At 34.1% G+C, this 19,849-nt stretch overlaps 2 pseudogenes; both read right to left on the bottom strand.

The window, feature by feature from the left end:
* Positions 1-2,705: 2,705 nt before the first annotated feature.
* On the bottom strand, positions 2,706-3,215 carry LOC144370157 (biogenesis of lysosome-related organelles complex 1 subunit 5-like; annotated as a pseudogene).
* Positions 3,216-9,107: 5,892 nt separating this feature from the next.
* Positions 9,108-11,307, bottom strand: LOC144369898 (52 kDa repressor of the inhibitor of the protein kinase pseudogene; annotated as a pseudogene).
* Between the last annotated feature and the right edge of the window lie 8,542 nt (positions 11,308-19,849).

Below are 19,849 nucleotides of genomic sequence, written 5' to 3'. Positions count from 1 at the left end.
ATTCTTGGATCATGGTTATCTTTACTTACCTACATTATTAATTATTACAATATAATTACATCAAAACCATTTACAATTTCAATTTCAAATTGTATTGCTTCATAATTAACCCATAAGGAGGATAAGGTAATTAATTTTCAAATAAACAATTTCAGTGCATAAAGTTAAGTATCAATTAATATGCATATTAAATTGCCAGTAGATTTTTTAAAAATTAATTTGTTCTCAATCTTTCAGAGCAGTAGAAATTTCATCAGTGTTGTTTCAATGTCAAGTAATTCACAAGTAAAACACAAAGTGAATTTAATTACAATAATCACTAAGAGTATAATTATGATTCTATTTAACATTTCTTATTTGAGTCTTTCTTCTTAATTTTTAAGCTATAATCACAAACATCCTTAAATATACTGATTTTTCTAAATATAAAATAGTGCTTTAAAATCTATTATTTAGGGGGATATGTAGGATGTACATCTCATTTTTCAGAAAAAATACAGTCTGTGGTGTCCGAATAGTATAGCCAATTTATAGTATAGCCAGTGATATTAATAAAAACACAGAATAGTATGTCTCCTAAAGGACAGACTGCTAACCAATTTACCCAAATTTCCCCTAAATGTTATATAATATAAAATATGCTTTCTAATGTCAATAGCAATGTAGACAAAACTAACAACTGCAATATCCTCCCCTCTTTATAGTTCCTATGAAAACTTATATTAGCATTAGCTATCTTGCTAAACATACTTTCCATATATTGTAAAGTCCATTATTTACTTAAATATGGATTAAGAGTAGTGTTTTCTTTCCTTTTAGTCTAAGGTAAAATTGATTACATTTCAAACCATCTTTAGTTTCTATGTAGCTGATAAAGTTATTTTTATATGCTTTAATGTAGCATGACAAATGCAAAACAAAGTTATTCTAATAGTCATTAGAATTGTTGAGAAATATTTATTATGATTTTTAATATGTTTTAATAAAAATCATTCACTATGAAAATAACATTTTCTAGATTGGGGAATAGAAATATAACTTTCATTTTTTAAAGATATATAGAGGATAAAAATCATTGTTTGAATACTAACAGAGAAAAATTCAATCCACATTTATTGCTGGATATTTGAAGTTTCCATGTGGTCTATACTAAAAGAATTAATCAAATTTTGGTGTACAGTGGTTTATAACACCTAGAAAAATCTAGTTTTTTCAATTTTCAAAAAATTGCTCAATATAGAGTTTCCAAAACAATTTTTCTATTTCAGATTCTTTTCTTTTTCATCTCCTCTATTAACTTTAATCACATTTTCAACATGCAGCCAAGAATGAAGCTTTGACAGAAAGCCATAAGTTTACACAGTCAAGCACTGTCAGTTTTCTGCAGTCACAACACTGAGATAAGATGAGAGAGTTAGATATTTTCTTTCTTGTACCCTTCTTGACTTAAAAGCAATGAAAACTATTACAAAGATTTGGCCATACCTCAAACTCATTTTCCATAAATCTCTTGAAATTATTGCATTTACTTTTGCTTGGTGTATGGCACACAAAATCAACTTAGTTCTTCAATTCAATTTCTAAATGCAGAATTTTAAGAATCACAGTGATGACAAAATTGGTACATTTCATCATAATGCACCTGCTTATGAGAACAGACGTGAACATTAAAAAGAATTCACATTTAACACAGATCATTTGCCACATGGACAGACACTTCTGGTTCATTCAGAGCCAGAATGCTTATATGGTTCCAGAGGAACTCCTTGGCAGAATTTGCTGATTACTCATTAAACAGTTGAACATGTATAGACATTATTTATCTTATAAAGCTTATCCACAGAAAAACAGACACAAAAATGAGGTAAATACTATGGGCAAGATTGTGATTCTTGGAAAAAGGCTAAAAGCCAAAATATATGTTTGGTAAGCTTTTCCTCCTAAGCATGTTTCAAAAGCTAAAAATACTAAGAGCTATAAGGCCACAAAGCTTAACACACATGCGTCTTGTCCTCCAGGAAAATGCAGGACACTCTGCTGCACTGCAAAATCTGATCTTTCCCAATAGGCAGTGCCAGCAACACTGCAGCTATCTTTGTCACAGTGGAAACAATACTTTGATCATTCCTTCTTTTAAATGTGATCTTTGTTCCAAGGCCAGCTGTTTGTTTACATTACACATGGAATGACACTTTATGGATCCTTAAGTCTCTTACTACCTGCCTTTAAGCTACAGTAATTAACATCAACCCTCTATGAGAATGAGTTGAATTATCTTTCTAAGAAGTCTGTAGTTATAGTTCTCTCAGCTAATCAGAATTTGATCAGAAAACAAATCAAATTCTGACAAAGGGTAAATTCATCCCATTTTCCCCCTCTTCTTTCCCATTCAAATGATCATATTTAGGCACTTAAAACAGGAATGGTATAGCACTCTTCTATTGGCCATTCAGTCAGGCTCCAGCTGCAGTTTCTCTGTGTGCCTCTGTAAAATGCCACTGAAGGTATTCTAAGCTTGAAGCAGAGGCTAAATTTTGGTGGGAGTATTTTGTGGAGGAGTCAATATCTTCTCTTTCATTTGTCAATGTTGTGGTTCAAGTTCTTAAAAAGGTTAGAATTTTGCTAGTCCTTTCTCCATCTCAGCATATTGCTCTTTAAGCCTCTCCATGGTTCTTCTGTGTTTTTCATCCACCTCAGCGTGACAGTGGGGTTGTTCTTTCATGAAATCCTCCCACTGGAGTTGATGCTGTTTCTCAGTAGCTATTAAGTGGTCATGATACGTCTTTCTTCATTCCTGTTCCCTCTGCTAGAGTCTACAGATGGAGTCATTAGATGCTTGCAATCTCTGGAGAACTTCTTTCAAGTTGTCCTGCATCATTTGTCTGCATTTGGGAAGAGTATGTTCATTTGTTTCATGGATCATAGTCTTCCAGTTTTCAAGAACACACATTCTTCAGCAAAGACCAAGTTAATAATTTGAAGAAAAATGTGATCTTAGCAAAGACCACGTTTTTCTTCAAATTATTTTACAAAATAATAATGAGTTTCACCTTCTATAACTGGTCTGTGATCCAAAAGCCTTGAATGAATTTCTCCAAGATCCTTGATAATGATAGTGTTGAGCCCGGGGTCCCCAGCAAGTCCCTTTTCTTGCTGCTGCCGCTACCAGGAACAACCTCACAACCCACAGGGGTCTCTGTCCCTCCTCCACTCATCCCGACTGGCCACTATTTCAGATTCTTAAGAACAAAATGCTCTTTCATGGTCAGACTGTGGAGTGACATCAATTACTTGGAGCACAGAATTTGTTTTCTGAATATTAGTTAGGAGACCAAAACTTTCCAGAGCAATGAATATCAGAAAAGTTTAGGGGATTCACAGAGAAAAAGGGTTTGTGGCCTGGTCAAGAATCCTAAGGAAACCTCAAACTGACTAAGAAAAAACACCAAATATTTATGTATCAATCCCCAAATAATTAAATTATTTCTTGACTATCAAGGCAAGATTTTTTTGTAAAGAGTAACAATAGGTGTTCCTTAGCAGAAACAGACAAAGAGAATAAAAGAAATAGTTTTATTTTTCCTAATCTGCTTTTCATTAGCCAAACATCCAGGCCCATTGAAAAATTAATCAATAATGTGGGATTCTGGATAGATAATTATGCAGAAGAGGTGAAGAGGCTGAGTAGCAAAGCATGTGATGTACCATGGTTCAGCAACAGTGCCTTCTCTATACAGGAAGGGCTACTTCAAAGAGATGATTAAAGCACTATTATAAGACAGCTACCTATATTTTAATTTTAAACTTTCTTTCTCATTTGCTGATGACCAATGTCCTCTATTCTTAGTTCCATCCTCATATTTTAGTCTCACAGCCTTGCCTTTTTATAATTTAAAAAATGGAAAAGAATCAAAGCAGTGGCAGTTAGCACAACACATTGCAAAAATAAAACACCATACTTAGAGTGAAATCTCAGAATAGCAATTGAAATTCTAGGGGAGTTTAGGGCAAGAGATATCCTAAAGTTAACCCAACTTAAAAATTGTTCACCAAGATACAGGGATAGATATGGGCAGGGCACTAATTTGAGTAAAAAATCTAAAGTGAGTTATGGAGATCGTTTTTGGACATATCAACTTTGGGCTTAATCCAAGTAGAAAACAATCTATATTGTCATAAAACAATGAGAACCATTCAAGGGAGCATGGGTAGCCCGGGGAGGAAATTCAGTGAAGAGAAAAGTGCAATGTCTTCAGCTGATGCTGACCTAGACAATCCCTTAGCTTTTTTCAAATCACTTTCTTCACATGGAAAATGAAATAATTATACTATCAACAAACTAATCTTATTATATATCTAACAATTTATTTTAAATATTAAATGATAAGATAGATACAATTAATTTATGGGTGCCAATTTTGTATCTTGCTATTTTGCTGAATTGATTTGTGAGTTTGTCAGAGAGTGACAAACTGGCTTAACCTATTACCAATTTACTAGTAATAACAGAAAATAGACACAGATGGAGTGGTCTGTAAACAAGGAGCCCAGAAAAGAATCCCAGACACACAAGGTGAACTGGATCATTCAGTGGAAAGGCCACATTTCAGCAGTTCAGGTGTCTATGGGGAGGCTGGCCACACTGCAGATGGCCAGGTGAGTGTTGGATTCTGTCACACGGGTCTCAGCTCACTTGCCAGAGTCTGCCAAGGTTTTGTAAAACTGCATGCACCTCCCTTCCCCATGAACACCTGGCCCAGCTTGGGCAAGAAGACAGAGTGCTTGTCACATGGGGTGAAGAAATTGAATGGTAAGAAAGAATGTACTCCTTTAGTCCCGGTTGTGGGAGGGTGCCACACTATGAATGCCCCAGGCCTGTCTTCCAAGTCCACACCATTGTACACAATTAGTAAAACAAGCTTTGTGTATGATGTTTAGATGAGGAGAGAGATGGGACAGCAGCAATTCCTGAAATAGCCCCCAAAGTATTCATATAAATAGAAACACCCCTTCTTTTGATGTTGTTTTTGTTGTTGTTCTTTTAATGATTTCTAACATTATGTGGTGTCCTCGTGAGCCAAGCAGAGCCCAAGGCATGAGGACAACTGACCACAAAACAACCCATGGGTGCCTACCTTGTTTACCATCAGCATGACTTGAAAGCAGTATGTATTTAGATATCTTTTCATGTCAGTGAATTTTAAATTTCCCTGGTAATCTCTTTCCTTCTTTCTGAACTTGTGCATACAGCATGTGACCATTCCTGCAGTTGTACTCTGGATCATGAAGTATTAATAACCTAGCTTTTTGCTTTATCCATTTAGGTGCAAATCATAGCCCAAATCATAATTTCCAGTAAGTATCTGTTTTCTTCAAACCATTTTCTGATGCTCTGAGAGTTTAGATTATGTAAGAATCTAGGTTTTAAATTCAACAGACTCCTGTCTTTCCTGAAATTGCTAGAATTTGGCTGGTTATTACACAAGAATGGCAATGTGCTTGTTTAGGTTTGGGAAACTTTTACAGAAAAAAACTGTCATAATAATAAAAATTGTTAATTGCTTTCAGGGATCTTGACCTTTCAGGACAACTAAATCAGATATAAACATATACCCCAGATTGCCGGGACCTCCAGGAGGAGCCTGGTATACAAAGGTGTCTGCAAGCAGGGAGGCAGTTCTCACTGTGAAATCCCCACCCCAACTGTCTGCAATTTATAATTCTATTTTTTTAAAAATTTTTTCAGTGGTGGTGATACATCCCAGGGCATTGCACATAGCAGCATCTCTACTACTGAGCTACATGCCCAGCCCCTGCAGATGGGGTTTATAAAGAGTAGGCCACTCTCTACTGCCAGGGTCTCAAGCCCACCTTATAAATGAAGAGGCTAAGGCACACAGCCAGGGTCCTATCCCCTTAGCCAGCTGCTGACTTAATCTGGTTTTGGACTTGGGCCTCTTTCTTCTAGCACAATGGCTGACCGACTGCCACTGGATTAGGAGTTCTCCTCTGAACTGCAAATGCTGTCATTGTGTACAGGGAGAATTACTTATTTCATTGTCAAGTTTTTGAAAAAAGGAAAGACTCAGTCTCCTTCATTTCCCATGCAGCCACATTGAATAGCTGTGGCTTCACATTCAGCCATTCTGGGCAGTGGCATGAACACTGTGTTGTGGATAATCTGCTCAGTCTGTGCTGGTTTCTGTTTCCCTGGGGTTTTTGTTTCCACAGGGTGGTGTGCTGTGGGGCAATGTTGAGAGTGCAGGCAGCCTACTTGAGAAGGTTTCTGCTGAAATATAATGCTGGAACAAATCCTTAATGATCATTCCTACAAAGGATGATTAGGCAGAGAAGTTGCATCAAGCACATACTGATGGGCTTTGGGGAAAGCATAGATCCTTCAGAAGTTATTGCTTTTTCTGTAATTTATGTCTTATATATTTTATAATGAATATATTTTATTTATTATTATATTATAAATATATAGTAGGGACTAGGGATGTAGCTCAGTATATAGTATTTGCCTAGCACATGTGAGGCTGTGGGTTCAATCCCTAGCATTGCAAAAATAAATAAAAATAACAAATATTATTATAAATATATACTCTTACAATTTATATATAATTTATTATATAAATGTGAAATATTTTCACAGACATGATACATTACACATTTATATAATTAAATATTTATATAAAATACTTCACACCATTTTATGTTAATTTCCTTCTCATTTTAAATTCTGAGTTAAATCAGCACATTCATGTAAATAATTTGGGCATTTGTGGTATGGCAAAAGCTTCTTCACTTGTCAGAGTGAACCAGACCAAGGTGGGTTTTTTTGTGTGTGTGTTGGGGGGAATATCGTATATAAATGTACCTGGAGAAATAGATCTTCTTATTTCTTTTTGCTATAGTAAATAAATGATATACTTAGTTAGCAGTATGTATTTAGATATATTTTCATGACAGTATATTTTAAATTTCCCTGGTAATCTCTTTCCCTCTTTCTGAACTTGTGCATACAGCATGTGACCATTCCTGTTGTGATTGGCATTTCCAATGTGCCCACAGACAGTGCTATACTGATTTCCCTAGCCATGTGCCTTGGGACCTAAGAATGAATTCCTCTAGGACAGATTCTGAAGAGTAAAACATACTAAGGCACACTGCTTACCTTTTTTATATTTATTCTTTAGTTATAGTTGGACACAATATCTTTAATTTATTTATTTATTATTATGTGGTGCTGAGGATTGAACCCAGGGCCTTGCCTGTGCTAGGCAAGCACTCTACTGCTGAGCCCCAGCCCCAGCCCACACAGTTCACCTTTGTACATGGTAGTCCTTATCCACAGCTTTGCTTTCTAAGGTTTCATTACCCTCAGTCAGCTACAGTCTGAAAATATGAAATGGAAAATCCCAGAAATAATTCATAAGTTTTAAGCTATGTGCCATTCTGAGAAGCATGATGAAATCTCATGCCGTCCTGCTCCATCACCTGGAGGATGAATCATTTCTCTGTCCAGCATATCCATACTATATATGCTACCCACCCATTAGTCACTTTAGTTAGCTGTCTTGATTATTGCATTGAATGTCATGGTGTCACAGTGCTTATGTTCAAGTAACCTGATTTTACTCAGTAAGAGCCCCATGGCATAAGAGAAGTGTTATTGGTGATTCATATTTGCCAAAGAGAAGTGTGTCTTTTTTAAGTGAGTTTTTAAATATAGACAAAGCAAGAAAACACATTCACATAAATTTTATTATAGTATGTTGTTATGTTCTTTTTTATTATTAGTTATTATTGTTAATCTTTTACTGTGCCCATTTATAAATAAATTTTATCACAGTATGTGTATAAAGGAAAAAACAGAATATATAGTTTGTGGTGATATCAGTGGTGTATCAAATGAGGATGTGTACACAGTATATGTATGTGCATAATTTTAAAATAAATTCCTAGAACTTTTCCTAAAGCCCTTGCACCATTGTGTACTATACCACCTATAACATCATGGGTCTGGTCACTGCACATATTTGCCAATATTTGTGGTGGTTAGTCTTTATAAGTTTAGCTATTCTCTGGATATATTTCTCACAGATAAAGGGAAACTACTGTAATTAATACAGACAACAACCCACCACAACATAAGAAAACATGGTTCTCTTTATCTTCCATAAGTTGATTTTCAAATTCATTAATTTTGCCACTTTGAAGGATGAAATAATGTTATCTAACCTGCTTTATTCTCCATTTCCCCATTATTGGTGAGGCTGAGCCTACGAATGAGAAGTTCTTGTCACTGATTGCTGGCATTTATCACTTACCTCATTGTATTCTCTGTCAATTTTCCCTTTATGTTGTTTCTTAATGATTTTATTTTTTTAAACAAAATTCACATTTTATTTAGATTGAAATAAACTATACAAAATTGATTTTCTTCACCAAAAATAACAGCAATATTTTCTGTATTATTTCTAGATAAACCGCGAAATATTTATTTTATAGGTTTTCCAGGTTTTGCTTATAAATCAAGACGAGGCAGTAGATATAGTCATGGAAAAAGAAAACAGACAAGTTGCCCATATCCACAGCCTCTGATTCTGTCTTGACTGTGAAGCAGAAGTGTTCACCATTTACCTGCTAAAATGAAGGTGTAGGCTTATGAAGACAGGCTCAACAAAGGAATGTAAACAGCAACAACCAGATGTGGAACAACTACGGCAAGCTCTTCCACTCAAATTTTAACTGTAACTTGTTCTTTAAGTTCTTTTGATAAAGACAAAATCTATACTGAAATCTGTTTGGTGAGCTCACAACTCTGGTTAATTCCCTTAATTGTCCATTACAGATTTTAACACACTTAAAACTCCTAATAGTCAAAGGTCAACAGTAGGCTTCATTGTAACATTTCATAAGATGCATTCTTTTCTTATACCTCCTCAAAATTTATTCCTTCAAAATTGTTAATAATACCTGACAACTGGATCCATGGTAATAATACATTTTATAACCTAAAAGAGTTAACTAAAACAATTTCAGAGTGTTACTAGCAGAGGTCACACAGAGGTGAAATGTGGTACTTCCAATGCAGTCTTCTGGAAGAACAGACAATTTTTCAAAGCATGAGAGCTCAAACAGGTGCCATGTACATAGGCAGATTACCAATGGCTAATGTATTCATGAGGCCTGTAGGCAAAGATATTCAGTGATAAGTGACCTACATATACCTTACGGCTTTTCTTCCAAATATCAAATATAAGAGAAAGCTCATTTAAAAAGTCTTTTAGGTATTTTCAACAGTTTCTGAATTATCTGTAGGAAGCTCTGACTTAGTTGTATATAGTTTGATATATGTGTCTACCATTAAATCCAGATCATGTTTTATATCAAAATTTATGTTAAGCAAAGCCAAGTTACTTGACCTTTGGTCTGTCAAAGTGTTCCTCAAGTATGCTTTAAGAAGCTTTCGTCCATTTTCATAGCATTCACTCTCAACCTTCATTACAGGAAGAATACACAGGACCTTCAGCAAAGCATATACATAAGGAAAAAACTTGATATCAGGCAAATGAAGGGCTTCATAAATGGTGGATGGAAACTCTATATCTTTCCCTCGATGTTTCCATTTGATTCTCCAACAGTGTAGCTCAGCTAAAAGTATGTCGGGATTAGGCAAGTCACTTCTGTACATGTCAGCATGGTGCTCCTCTGATGTATTAAATTTGAGATGTCCTATGACTGACAGTACAAGAGATAAGCATTTAAGAGCTTTGAGGTGCTGTTCTGAAAATATATCTTTAAGTTCCTGAATGATGTGTTCCACTGTTGGAACACTTAGGGTTTCTTTATAGTAACTTTCAGAGGTTAGCTGAGATTCCAGGTTACCCTGCTGAGCCCTACGAAATTTCCCAGGAAGTTTCATCTGAATATCAAGTTTGGTTGCCAAATTTGTTGCTTCCTCAAACCAAAACTCATGATAAACTTCAATATTTTCCATTACTTCATTGAGTGCAGTTAAGCTACTGGCAGCAAAGAAGACATCAGAAGCTTGTCCCTGGAGATTTTTCCCAAAGGCTCTTGTAAAAGATAAGACATTTTTAAGAACAACAATGGTAACAATGAAATCAAAATCTGTTACTGCACTACAGAGTACAAATGCTCTACCAGTTATACAATTATTCCATCTAATATTTGTGTCACTATTTATACCATCTAAACATAAAACAAGTGCTTGCAGGAGATCCACCAAAATTTCAAAAGCATCATGCCTGCCTGTCCACTGAGAATGGCAAATTTCCTTCAGTTCTTTACCTCTTTCTTCACTGTTCTGAAAAAGAACAGAAATTACATTGTCAAGTTCCAATAGCAGTTGTGGTGATCGATGGAAAAAAGAACAAACTTCTTCAATTGTTCCTAATGCAACAGACACCCCCATCACAGGCACTGATTTTGCCAACCACATCTATAAGGCACAGGAAGAGCAGAGTGTGTAGACAGCTTGAGGGTATTTCTCTAAAAGTCTGGAAGCAACAACTTTCATTTTGGAAGAGAATCCGCTAGACACAATGTAAGCCTGGCCACGACAATACTCCATATTTAGTCCCCACTTCTCAGTTATGGTAGTGTGAAATTTCACAGCCAAAATTTCATAAGGCAGGAAGCCCACAAATTCCTCTCTCAAGTTATGAGACTCATCTACAAACCTCACCAAAACAGGAAGGTGCTCTTCCCCTGCTATGTCCACCACATCTTCAGTGATAATGGAAAAGAAGTGAGAGTCTCTAACTTCCCTGAGGGTTTCTTCCTGGATGCAACTCTCACAGATCTCCAGCATCTGTTTCTGTTGTGTTTTTGAACAGAACAATGTGTTAACTGCTGTGGTCTCAAAGCGTTTTCTCAGGACCTCTTCACCAGAATTTATCCGGCACTCCAACAGGGCCTGAAAGTTATCAGGAGTGAAGAGACCTTCTGGGATTTCATCAGCCTCATGCCCATCCAGAGGTATATTTTGTTTTCCCATAAGAATCAAAATTTCAAATAAAGATTTTAAGTACTCTTTGTTTTCCTTCTCTTCAAGGGTTAAAGGCAAAATATCTTCATCCTGTTCATCACCCCCTTCTTCTGCACTGGGGGTCTGAGCATTGCTATTGTTTATTTCTTTATGTTTTTGTTCCTGTTCGGAAGTTTCATCAATTTTTTTCTGTTTCAGTGTCCTGATTTCATCTTCACTCAATTCTTTTATTCGTTTTCTGTGTCTACTATGTGGATTGTTCAAATGACTAGTAAGATCAAATATTGTTGATAACAATCAATTTACCAATCCATCAAGTGGATTAATCTACAGATGAAGTCAGAGCTCTCATAATGTAATCATTTCACCTCTGAACATTTCTGCATTGACACCTGAGATTTTTGGTAGACATCTGTTTCACATCCCATCATAACATGTTTGTTACTCTGAAGGGTCATGACATACTAAATTCATCAGACAACTCTCTAACCTTTCTCTTCTATGTGGAGTACAATATCCACAGCTTTTCCTCTATTAGCTTTTCCTCTATCAGTCGCATTGCTTTTCAAGGGATCTCTTCAAAAGAATTAGATTGTATTTGTACAGAGGTGAGATTCCCACCCAAACATGTCAAAGCAACCAGAAAACTGCAAAACAGGAGGAGGAAAAATGTTTCTTTAGGACAATCCCACTTGGACAACAGAGAGCAATAATAGTCATCCATCAGATAAAAAAGCAAAACAACAACTTGAAAGGATTTAAATGAGCTAAACTATGAGACAACAACAGGAATCATTAAAATAAAGTCAGTAATCATTAAGAAAATTTCCAGCTACAAAACAAAATGTAATCTCAGATTCCTACATCTGGAATGTCAGACAGGAACTCAAAACACAAGGTGAAAAGAAAAGAGAAGGAAAATGTAAAGACCCCTCAAGAAGCGGGGCTGTGGGTAGGAAGGTTGTCCGTGATATTGCATTTGTTTTCTTCAATCATCAAAATGAGGCTGACATTAATTTTAAAAATATGTAAAATAAAGAGCTGTCATTTTTTAAAGTAAAGTGCCCAAGTTCACATGACAATTACAAGATAGAATAATTGAGATTCAGTCCCTAATTTTTACAAGTAGTCTATACATACGAAACTACCATCCTTCAGTCTCAAGACTAATTAAAATATTGGTATGGATTTATTTCAGTTATCTGAATTACCATTCTATTATCTATGACAATTAAACAAACATCAAGTTCACTGAACAGCCATCTTATTCCTGATTGATTTTGGTGAGAGGTAGCAGACCTCCAGTATTCACCTGAAGCTTTCTTTTAACTTCATGATGAGGTTTTCATTGCCAGCTGCATGCATGTCTCCTCTGCCCTCCAGCAGTGTGAGACAAGCTCATCTCTGGATCCACCACACCACCAGGGACACAAGACACTTGAATTTCATTTAATTGGTTCCTGTTGACAGCATTAAATCTCATTCCTTATTTGAGGAGACAAGATAGAAAATGCAGAAATCCAGACATTTATTAAAATTTCTCACTTATCTTTCACTGATACTATTCAATGTGTATTTTTTTTCTCTTTAGATGTTTAAAGTTTGTTTCATTAAAAGTTCAAAATTGTGCATGGAGAGAATCTTCAGAGTTGTTCTATTGTTATCTTTTAGTTAGAATTCTAGTATATCTTGTTATGGATTTTTTCTTCATGTATAAACAAATATATATTAAAGTATGTAAAAATTAAAAAATATATATACAATACTAAAACTCATTGTAAAACCAAATAAATAGAATAAAATTTTATAAAATACAAATTGTTGCTAAAAATATTTAACAAATGACGCATTTCAAATATCAGAATGTTCTAGAATTTCAATTATATGGTCAAATATTCTCAGGTAATTGATTATTTGGAAAAATAAATTGCTATACTAATAAAATAATATTTATAAATACAGACCTAGAAAGCATATCATTTTTTCATTTCTCCTATCACTAATTTTCTCTTGTAGCCATTTTAAACACATTAAAGTAGAATTTAGAAGCAAAAGTACAAAAGTTTTATCTGCATTCTATCAAAATTTACTGTTAAATGAGATATTTACTATTAATAAATCTATCAGCCACCCATTATTAACACATTTGATTTATGTAAATATAGCCCCCTCTTAATTTTTTTGGTTTTTGCATATAAGGTCTTACTACATTATGTTGCCAAGATTTGTCTCAAACTCCACTCTCAAATAGTGTTCCTGCTTCAGCCTCCAGAGTAGCAAGGACTCAGGCACATGCCATTTTCTCTGGTATATTAACCAGGGTAATATTTTATATCATACATTTATATATTTACATGTTATCTTTAAATAGAGCAAAAATATATAACCAAATATTATTTAGATTATATTGGGACAATAATCAACAAATAGAATACCAAACAAAGGCAAGAAAAGGAGTTATGCATAATACATTTATAAATTTAGCATAAAATAAAGTCACTTTTTAAGTAAAAATGAAAAAAAAAGCATTTGAAGGAAAGGCTTTTTCCAACAAACACAACATAAAGTAGAAACCATGAAGCAAAAACCTGACAGATTCAAATACTGAGTTTCAAAAGAAAAACCTACATTAAAAAAGTCAAACATTTAATAAAGAACCATTTTTTTAAAATTTTTTACATGTTTTAATATATATTTGTTTATACATGAAGAAAAAATCCATAAGAAGGACCAGGATTTTGAAAATGTTTGTAATATGAATAGCATAAAATTAATGTTAAGAGTATATGAAAACTATATTCCAAGTAATGAGAGAAAGACAAACACCCATTTTTTTTAAAAGGGCAAGTTGTATAAACAGGGAATTCACATGAAAAATACAAATAGCCAATGATATTACAGGGGTTAAAATCAACTAACATAAGAGTAAGTTAAATTTTTTAAAAAATTCTGTTATGTCTTCAATATATAGAATATGAGGAAAACACATTGTCATCAAACTTCAGAGGAAGAGGATATAATTCAACTCCTTTGATCTGAAAAAATGCTGGCCACTTTTAAGGCTTGGGGAGTGTCATGCCATTTGATGTTCCCTTTCTCTTTTGTGAATGTGTTCTATGGAAATGCCAGTTTATGAACAAAATGGTTTTGTGCAAATATGAACAGAAGTATTATTTAAAACATAAAAAAACTAAATATTCACCAATAGATGAGTAGTTATTTTTTTGCACATTCAGCTGCAAAATACTATTCAGCCATTAAGAATAAAGTATGTCTATGTTTTACAATAGAGAAAATGATTAGAACAACTATGTTAGAGACAATATATACTGTTTCATTCCACTTGTGTAAGGGAAAATACACTAAGTAGGTGTGAACGCCTAGAGCATTTGGGTCCCTGGGTAAGGGTCGCGAAATAACCAGGACACAGGGGATGCAGAGCCAAGGCAGCAATTGCAACTGCATGCTGAGGTTTATTTGCAAGTTCCTTTTATATTCTTCTTCTAACAAAGCAAGCAATTCTTCAGTAACACTTCACCCACATTGCCCAAATATCATGCCTCAGCAGGTATACAGAGATAAATTCAAATTGTTCCTGTTCTTTTTGATAAGTACCCTCCCAAAGTTCTTTGTAGACATTATCTAATCCCCTGAGGATGTATTTGCTTCTTTAGAATGTACTGTTCCCAGGTCCAGTATGCAGGAAGCTTCTTCCTCTTGGCCAAACCATGCAGAACTTGTGACTTGCGATAAGGGGAAGAGAACTTTTCCTCCTCCTACCTGAGGTTTGCCTCAGCTGACCTAAATCACAGCCACAGCTCTTGCAAAAAGTCAGGCCTGAGGGAGCTAAACTCTGCACACTCAAACCCCAACAAGTAGGTAGGTGATTAGATAAACAAATAGATGTAATTAAATGCTACAGGATCTTTTGAAAATGAAATATATAAGAACTTTTAAAAATTAGGAACAATGGCTGGGAAAAATATAAAAATGAAATTTTTATACTAAAAATTATATAAAGTTTTCTTGTGGGAGATTTCTGTATAAAATTTACATTATTAAAACAGTTAATTTTTTATACAACAAATGCAAAAAAATTGCAAATAAATTTATAGAAGTTCTTAGATGAAAAAACATTAAGAAATAAGTTATTTTCATATTTAAGATTCTTGGGATTTAACATGAATATGTTTTAAAAATTTAGAACATGAAAAATCTATTGTAATACACATAATCTTTTAAAACTATGTAAATTATTCCCATTTAAAAATATAGAACTTCTAAGTTTTATTTTTACACTTATTTTTAGATTGCAGAGTACTTTCAAGCAAGCAATTGCCATGAATCTTATAAATAAGCTGCCCCTCTCTCAAAATCTTTGCAAAATTTGTTTAAGAGAGTTTCAAACATAAGTGTGATGGTCAAAAGATAATGATCTGCATCGGGAGATTATATTGAGTCACAGTTGTGAGTCAAGGAAGGTGAAATCAATTCATTATGTGCTCTTCTCCTAGGAAAAACTTCTCACACTCTGTTAGCTTTTGGAAAACGCAGACAGGCACTCTCTGTGATGATAAGTAATAATGTGAGAGAACAAGAGATTTGAAACATACCAGAGAATATAAATTCTCTATCAGTAAAAAAGTAAACATCAGCATTCTTCTTCTTGACTGATAACTTTTAATTATATAAATAAATATCGATGCATCTTGGAAACACTCTCAAGTCAGGAAATTGTTATTTAAGTATTAGATCACTAAGGGGTAACTACTAAAATTATGGAAACATAAAATACCACTTCTAGGATTTGTGGGACATATTTGTCAATCTTCAGAATTATTTTTCTTTTAGAAAATGCATTATCAATAACTTCAAATGTTCTTTAATCCATAAAGAATAATTGTCTATAGAACTATTAAAAATGCATATTCCATACCTCAAGATGCATTCATTAATATATATGGCCATCCAATTGCTAAAATTATTTAACAAAAAAAAATGTAGTCACTAATTTTTTGAATGATAGACAGTTTGGTAGACAGCAATAGTTTGCACAGCAGGCAGAATTTGACATAAAAGAAGGTTCTTAATGAAAAGATGAATCATGTATGTATGTATGTATGTATGTATTTTTTATTGGTTGCTCAAAACATTACAATGCTCTTTACATAGCATATTTCATACATTTTAATCAAGTGGGTTATGAACTCCCATTTTTACCACGTGTACAGATTGCAGGATCACCTTGGTTACACATTCACATTTATACATACTGCCATACTAGTGTCTGTTGTATTCTGCTGCTTTTTCTATCCCCTACTATCCCGCCTCCCCTCCCCTCCCCTCTCATCTTCTCTCTCTGCCTCATGTACTGTAATTCATTTCTCTCTCTTTTTTTTCCCCTTTCCCCTCACATCCTCTTAAATGTAATTTTGTATAACAATGAGGGTCTCCTTCCATTTCCATGCAATTCCCCTTCTCTCTTCCATTCCCTCCCACATCTTGTGCCTGCTTAATGTTAATCTTCTTCTCATGCTCTTCCTTTCTTCTGTTTTTTGAGTCGCCCTCCTAATATCATAGAATACATTTGGCATTTGTTTTTTAGGGATTGGTTAACTTCACTTAGCATAATCTGCTCTAATGCCATCCATTTCCCTGCAAATGCCATGATTTTGTTATTTTTAGTGCCAAGTAATATTCCACTGTGAATAAATGCCACATTTTTTTTATCCATTCATCTATTGAAGGGCATCTAGGGTGGTTATACAGTCTAGCTACTGTGAATCGTGCTGCTATGAACATTGATGTAGCTGTATCCCTATAGTATGCTTTTTTATTTTTAAGCACTATAAATAAATAACATTGAACACTAATTCAGACAGTCTACTTCACATATTTTCACGGTACCAAATTATACACCTTCTCTTTCTGGTGATAAAATAATGTGGCTTAATTAAATGTTCCTTGGTTCCCTCTTATCTAAAATATAAAAACCAACAAACAAAACAAAACAAAAAAAGGAACAAACAGACTTGCACTTCATTTGTTTTCATGGGGATAGAACAGAGCATTCCAGTAGGTGTTCATAAAATAAAAGAATATCTAAAGAGTGAAGAGAAATCCTGAAGGAATCACTCTAACAATGAAAAATGATATTGAATTGGCAGCATTTTTCAAATATTTTAAAATAAATAAGAAAATGGTGAATCAATGGCTGAGGCAGCCCCCAGCTCTCAGCCCCATTTACATTTCACTTGGCTGCAAACTTAGATTCCATCCAAGTTCATATTCATTATCTGGACAACACACATCCTTTAACTAACCTATGCAGATGGAGGGTGGGAGGAGTCTTACCTACTATGCATCTAATATGTCTGTATGAAAATTCCTCAGAATCATTATGACATAGCTTTAAAACTTATTTTACAAAACGATGGGAAGATAATTGCTATTGACAAACCCAAGAATACACACACAGAGCACCCAAAGTTCTTGAGCAGCATACCTCCAGCTACCAGGGAGAAGACAGGATGAATGCATTTTGTACCTTCTAATGTATCCACTGATCCAAGTACTTGACACTATATATTCTTTTTCAATGAGATCCTAAATGCTCAGTAAATATGGGTGACATGAACAAAGAGATCAATCCCATTCCTGGGATCATTAGATTGTATTGCCAATGTTATTTATCTAATAATCTTGTGTGATCAAATTGTTTTTTAAGCTTTATGCTGGGGTTTGGATTTGTCATAATCATTGTGGAAACTATTTCATGGTTTTTGCACTCTGATAAGGTATTGTACTTGCAATGAAAAAAAATGCAGTCAAAATTCTAGGTATTTAATAAATATTCATAGATATGACAGGGAAAATAGCAAAAAAAAATTTCAACACAATGGATGGGGAAGCTAACATAATAATTTTCATTCACTTTACTCAGATGTATGTCACACTTCCCCTTACCAAAAAAGTGACATTCTAAAACATTTTTTAAAGGCCTTTAAAATATCTCTTTTTAAATCACAGTAAAAGACATTGTATAACACATTTTTGTTTTGAAAATGTATGTAGAGTTATGACTTTTATAGAATACAGATGTACATGTCTATTTCTATCATCTATTAGTCAGCTGCAATTACAGTTCTTTTTTAAAACCATATAGTTTAATGCACACTTCAACCCTTCACATTTCTTCACTTTATATTAGAAGTGAACATAGAATACTTAAGATGAAAAGTGTTATTTTTTAAAAAGTTACTTTAAATATTTCTGATTATACAAAATTAACACAAAACTCAAAGTCTATGCATACCACATATGTAAAACATATCAGTGTTATGTCAATAACAGATGACATTAAATATTAGCATAGGAATATAGAAAGTCTTCTATTAAAGTCCATTAATGTACGAGCTACATCTAAATCACAGGAATAAAAACTGTAATGATAATAAAATTTAAAAGATTTTCAAAACTAATCATACAGTTAAATTTAGTAGCAAAATGACAGATATTAAGACCAAAACATGGCAATAAGATTAGTATATTTAACACACAAATTTGTTAATTAAGTCATTTTTCAGGAAAAACCAACAATAAAGTAACAGATCTAAAACATTAAAAATAATGAAATTTAAATTTAAAAAAAAATTGAAAGATTTATTAATTGTCTTCTGTGGTCTTCATAAAACATCACCCCCCAAAGATATTTGAGGTAGAGTATTACCTGGCTAATTCAACACTCCATCTATAATCCAAACAATGGTATTTTTGTATTTGATATTTGCCATTTTAGGAGATGTTCCTTCTAAGGTCATCTTACACATGCACTTTAATTTGATTAATGAAAGTTATGAAAATCGCTGGCCAAAAATCAGATTTATAGACAAAATCAAAGTTTGTATATTATAGAACTCATTTGATCTTTGGTTCCCAAATACATTTAGTCATTTGGAAATTCACTTAGTCAATAAATGTTTTGTTACCTTCTTACTGTAACTGCAGGTGGTACCTAGGCACTGGAACAGCTGGTGCATCTGGTAACTAAGGGGCATGAGCTGTGATGTACAGTACTTCAGCTGCTTCTCAGATACTGGAATGCATTACTGCTGGATCTCTCTCAGGTTTCTGGATCCCATCTGTTTCTATGATGCCCATATCACAATTAGGGTCTTCCTCAGTTAACACACTTTTCCTGAATTCAGCAACATGATGAGACATGGAAAGTGTGAGGTGCAGAATACAACAGTTAAAATGGTTATAGCTCTCTCTGCACACAACTAAATTATTGAATGTAATTGTTACCTAAAGTTGGATGAGGGCCATTACTGGTGTAAAATTGAAGTCCTCCTTGTACTAATACCAATGGTCAGAATTTAACTACATATGACTATCTGGCTAAGTGATTTAGGTTGGATGGCTATTTGCCTAGATGAAAATTCTTATATGATGGAAATAAAAGAGAAAGGTACTGTAGAAAAACCAATAGTTTATCGCTCCCATCATCCAAATATCATTGCTTACCTTCACTGGTATATACATAGAACTTGACCCTACAGTGTTATATCCCCATTTACTACATCTAGTTCCACTTTGTTCAACTGCAAAGCAATTAAGAAAATAAATCTCCCTCTCTGCATTTCATAGACATAATTCAGGTAGCTATTTACTCAATCTCAACTAAAATGAACACATAATCAATTCCCCAAGTTATAGTAATCTTTCCCCTGATGAGAGGTAAAGTTAAAATTCAGGCCCCAGATTCCACTCCATCTTGGAGATATTGGGGATCACAACATGACTGTCTTTGAAAATATTTATTTTCAA

This window comes from Ictidomys tridecemlineatus, chromosome 13 (assembly GCF_052094955.1).
Source record: "Ictidomys tridecemlineatus isolate mIctTri1 chromosome 13, mIctTri1.hap1, whole genome shotgun sequence".
Classification (NCBI taxonomy): Eukaryota; Metazoa; Chordata; class Mammalia; order Rodentia; family Sciuridae; genus Ictidomys; species Ictidomys tridecemlineatus.
Note: the sequence above shows the minus strand (reverse complement) of the source record. Positions and strands in the feature narration are given on the sequence as shown.